The sequence below is a fragment of the Phoca vitulina genome, unplaced genomic scaffold (assembly GCF_004348235.1).
Source record: "Phoca vitulina isolate PV1807 unplaced genomic scaffold, GSC_HSeal_1.0 scaffold7, whole genome shotgun sequence".
NCBI classification, from domain to species: Eukaryota; Metazoa; Chordata; class Mammalia; order Carnivora; family Phocidae; genus Phoca; species Phoca vitulina.
In genome coordinates this window covers 22790559-22796128 of record NW_022589710.1, presented here as the reverse complement: position 1 = coordinate 22796128, position 5570 = coordinate 22790559, and the positions used below count along the sequence as shown (strand labels likewise).

The 5570-nt window shown below is 38.0% G+C and overlaps 1 pseudogene; it reads left to right on the top strand.

Moving 5' to 3' along the window:
• Positions 1-317: 317 nt before the first annotated feature.
• LOC116633455 lies at positions 318-449 on the top strand (annotated as a pseudogene).
• Positions 450-5570: the final 5121 nt, after the last annotated feature.

Here is a 5570-nt window from a genome sequence, read left to right as displayed (position 1 = left end):
AAAAAAATAAAAAATAAAAAGAAGATGCAAATAAAATACATGGTCAATGGAGAAATACCAGGTAAAATACTAAATATACATCAATGTTTATAAATATACACAAAATATGTTAAATAGATTGAATTTCCCTGAAGATAGATAGATACTTTCAGGTTGGATTAAAAATTCTCTTCCATGTGCTGTTCTAAAGACATATACCTTTTGATAATTCATGCTTTTCTAGAATATTTTCCTTCAGTGAAATTACAGTGATTTGGTTGAATAACATAGAAAGTTGAAAAAGACAGAAAATAACATGCCAAGAAAATGATAGAGTCAGCTTTGCACAGTGGCAGTATCGTAGCCAATGAGGTTTATCCGAGGCACGATTATTGCTAATAGAAAATGATAGAGTCAACATAGCAATATTAATATCAGAGAATTATATTTTAAGACAAAAATCAAAATTAAGCATAAATTGTTTAATGCTAAAGTGAGATTTTAACTAAGAATCCATAATCATTATTCTATAGATCATATTAATATGACAAAAATATAAAAGTAAAATGGATAGAAATGGATGTACACAAAATCAGGTAATCAATTTTAACTCAGCTTTATGAAACAAATGATAACACAATCATTATTAAGAATATTCTTATCAGTAAGGATAATGTAAATTAACAATACAATTAATAAATAGCTTAGAACTCTGCACTGCAAAAGTGGACACATATTTTTAGTACACATAATATATATATAAATTCAGATCATGTAGTAGGCCACAAAGCAAATATCTACAAATAAAAAGAATCATGATCCTACAAAATATAGTATATGACCAAAATGTGATAAAATTAGGGATGCCTGGGTGGCTCAGTCAGTTAAGTGTCTGCCTTTGGCTCTGGTCATGATCCCAGAGTCCTGGGTCAAGGCCTGCATCGGGCTCCCAGCTCAGCAGGAAGCCTGCTTCTCCCTCTCCCACTCCCCTGCTTGTGCACACACACTCTCTCTCTGTTAAATAAATAAATAAAATCTTTAAAAAAAGTGATAAAATTAGAAATCAATTACAAAAGGAAAGCTAAGAAATTCTTACTTGTTTGAAAATTGAAACAACACAAAAATAATTAATAAAACACAAAAAAGTCTTTGTAAGTTCAAAGAAGAAATGATTATGGTAATGTTTGAAAGTGACTGGCAAAGGTGTCCCTATAAATCAAAACCTATGGGAAATCTCTAAAATGATATCTATAAATTAATTTTAAAATGCATATTTCAAACAGAATCACTAAAAAGTATTAAACTAAAAGCAGCTTATCAAATATGTTTGGTTTTTATCCCATCCTGGGCAATAATAGAATTTTACTTTCTTTCTCCTTGAATTTAGGTATATTTGACATTTTTTGGCTAATTAATTTTAAGAGTCACAAGTCAGTGTGTCATGTTTGGGCAGAATTTTTTTTAAGTGCCAGTATTGTGAGACGCTGTATCCCTTTTCTACTGCTGCAGTGACCGCAGAAATGCATGTCAGGATAAAGCCTTCCTTAGCCTGACTGCTAAAGAAATATGAGCAGATACCATGTCAGACAACACTGACATGCAACATGAGTGACAAATAATTTTTTACATATATTTTACCAAGATTTTGGAATTGATGTGTATAATCTAGACTACTCTAGCTGGTTCAGGCACCACCAAATTTAAGAAATTAGAATTAAAAATTCAAAACAGTCATTGAAAAGTCTAATAAAACAGATAAATCTCAAGAAACATTGTTCAGGGCACCTGGGTGGCTCACATGGCTAAGCGTCTGCCTTCAGCTCAGGTCATGATCTCAGGGTCCTGGGATCGAGTCCCACATCGGGCTCCCTGCTCCTTGGGAGCCTGCTTCTCCCTCTGCCTCTCTCTCTCTCTCTCTCTGTCTCTCATGAATAAGTAAATAAAATCTTTTTTTTTTTTTTTAAAGAAACATTGTTCAAGGAAGAAGGAAATCAGATGTAAATTAAGAATATTGTTTTTAAAAAGGGACCAGTTTGCACAAGCAACAAAGCATGAAGAAATTACAATGGTGTATATGAGACATTTTATTCCAAGTATTTTATTTATTTATTTATTTATTTATTTATTTATTTATTTATTATTTATTTATTATTTTTAATGATTTTATTTATTTGAGCTAGAGAAAGCCAGAGACAGAGCATTAGTGGAGGGGGAGGGGGAAGAGAGAGAGGGAGAAGCAGATTCCCCATTGAGCAGGGAGCCCAAGGCGGGACTCAATCCCAGGACCCTAGGATCATGACCTGAGCCAAAGGCAGACGCTTAACCAACTGAGCCACCCAGTTTCCCTATTCCAAGTATTTTTAAATAAATGGAAGCAAAATATCCTACACATATATAAATTAGCAAAGTTGACTCAAGAAAAACCTGAATCAAACTGTAGCCTTTGAAGAAAGTGATTTAAGTTCCAAAATATCTTTCAAAAAGGCATCAGGCCTAGATACTTTTATGAAATTAACCAAACCTTCAAGTAAGAGATATCCTCTATCTTATTCAAGACGTTTCAGAGAATATAAGAAAAGTTTTCCACTTCAATTTATGAAGCTAATTTAATTTTGTTACTAAAAAAAATTTGGTAAAAGAACATCATCAAAATGAAAATTATGGAACATTGTTTTTTTTTAAATTATTAAAATTGTTCTAAATAGTGAGCCTGATTAACCTTAGCTTGCACATACATTTTCTAGTTGACCACAATCCAAGCACTCCCTATGTGCACTGCAACTACATTAAAGTTATGCTGAATTACTGATCTACTCAGGCATCAAGCAGTTGGACAGAAATGGAAGAGTAAACTTTGCAGCAGGCTCTTGTATCCAACTTTGGACAGTCCATTCATTTTTTTTCAGAGTAGTTTATAAATAGAATTTTCTGCGTGTGCCAAAATCTTAAAAAGAGTTGGGATCAGGAGAGGGAAAAGATGGCGGAGCAGTAGGGGACCCTATTCCAACCGGTCCCCGGAATTGAGCTGGATATCTACCAGACCACTCTGAACACCCACAAAATCAGCCTGAGATGTAAGAAGATAGATCTGGATCTCTACAAACAGAATATCGCAGGTGGTTGGTTTGGAGGTAGGAAGCGGGGAGCCGTGATTCCAGGGCAGATATCGGAGGATAAATGGCAGTGGGAGGGAGCCTGGCTGTGGGGATCCGACACTGCCGTTGATCGATAGCCCCCTGTGCTGGGGACGGGGCACAGACTCGCAGACCGGTAGTGGTGGGGAAAGGACGTTAGGGCAGCCCCCTGGATGGAAACCCAGAGTGGCAGGGCCACGCATGTGAACTGGGGATGGCTGGCCATTTTAGAAGCAAAAAGGACAGAGATGAGCCCCAACCTGGAAACGAGGACTGGGAGCTCTGCTGAGGGGAGCACAACCCAGGACGCTGCAGTTTATAGCAGCATGGACAGAAATGGAAACAGTGTGGCCTGTAGAGCTCACTGAAGAACAGACTGCGGTCTCTCTGCTCTGAGACAGAGGTGGGAAATGGTCTCTTCTTCTCTGACTCTCGGAAGAGACGCAGAAAGCTGCCAGGGAAAGCCGCCAGAGAACAAAAGCCCCCAAAACCAGTTTCCACTGAGCCATCCCCTGCCACAGGGGGCAGGGCAACTCTGCCCAAACAGGGTTGCCTGAGTAACAGCAGGGCAGGCCCCTCCCTCAGAAGACAGGCTGGGAAAACAAGAGGCCAGCAACCCTAAGGTCCCAAGAAAACAGGTGCATCTTGCCTGGGTTGTGGTCAATAATTTGGACTCTATACATTCCCTCAACCACCCCTCAACAAAATGACTAGGAGGAGGAACCCCCAAAATAGGAAAGACTCAGAGACTATGACTTATGTCACAGATTTACAAATGGATTCAGATATAACCAAGATGTCAGAGATGGAATTCACGGTAGCAATTGTGAAGACAATAGCTAGAATGGAGAAATCGATTAATGGCAATGTAGAGTCTCTAAGGGCAGAAATGAAAGCTGAAGTGGCAGAACTTAAAAATGCTATCAATGAGAGGACCCCTCCCAAGATCAAGGAAAACAGACCAACACCCTGGCATGTAATAGTAAAACTCACAAATCTTAGAACCAAGGAAACCATCTTAAGGGCAGTTAGGGGGAAGAGATTCCTTACGTACAGAGGAAGGAACATCAGAATAACATCAGACCTATCCACAGAGACCTGGCAAGCCAGAAAGGGCTGGCAAGACATATTCAGGGTACTAAACAAGAAGAACATGCAGCCAAGAATACTTTATCTGACAAGGTTGTCATTTAGAATGGATGGAGAGATGCAGAGCTTCTAGGACCGGCAGAAACTGAAAGAATATGTGACCACAAAGCTGGCCCTGCAAGACATATTAAGGGGGCTCCTATAAAAGGAGAAAGACCCCAAGAGAAATTTACAGAGACAATCTATAAAAACAAGGTCTTTACAGGCAACATGATGACAATAAATTCATATCTTTCAATAATCACTCTCAATGTGAACAGCCTTTAAATGCTCTCATAAAATGGCACAGGGTTGCAGATTGGATAAAAAGACAGGACCCATTGATACGTTGTCTATAAGAGACTCATTTTGAACCTAAAGGTATATCCAGATTGAAAGTAAAGAGATGGAGATCCATCCTCCATGCCAGTGGACCTCAAAAGAAAGCTGGGGTAGCAATTCTTATATCAGACAAATTAGATTTTAAACTAAAGACTGTAGTTAGAGACACAGAAGGTCACTATATCATTCTTAAAGGGTCTATCCAACAAGAAGATCTAACAATTGTAAATATCTATGCCCCCAACATGGGAGAAGCCATCTTCATAAGCCAACTGCTAACCAAAATAAAGAGTCATATTGATAACAATATGCTAATTGTAGGAGACCTCGATATTCCACTCTCAGCAATAGACAGATCATCTAAGCAGAAAATCAACAAAGAAACAAGAGCTTTGAATGACACACTGGACCAGATGGACCTCAAAAATATATACAGAACATTCTACCCCAAAACAAAAGAATACTCATTCTTCTTGAGTGCACATGGAACTTTCTCCAGAATAGACCACATACTGGGTCACAAATCAGGTCTCAACCGATATCAAAAGACTGAGATTATTCCATGCATATTCTCAGACCATAATGCTTTAAAACTGGAACTCAATCACAAGAAAAAATTTGGAAGAAATTCAAACACTTGGAAGCTAAAGACCACTCTGCTCAAGAATGTGTGGGTCAACCAGGAAATCAAAGAAGAACTTAAATAATTAATGGAAACCAATGAGAACAAAACCACATTGGTCCAAAACCTATGGGATACTGCAAAAGCGGTCCTAAGGGGGAAATACATAGCCATCCAAGCCTCACAAAAAAATAGAAAAATCCCAAATTCACCAACTCTACACCTTAAAGAACTAGAGAAAAAGCAACAAAAGATGCCTAAGCCATGCATTAGAAGAGAAATAATTAAGATTAGAACAGAGATCAATGAATTAGAAACCAGAAATACAGTAGATCAGATTAATGAAACTAGAAGCTGGTTCTTTG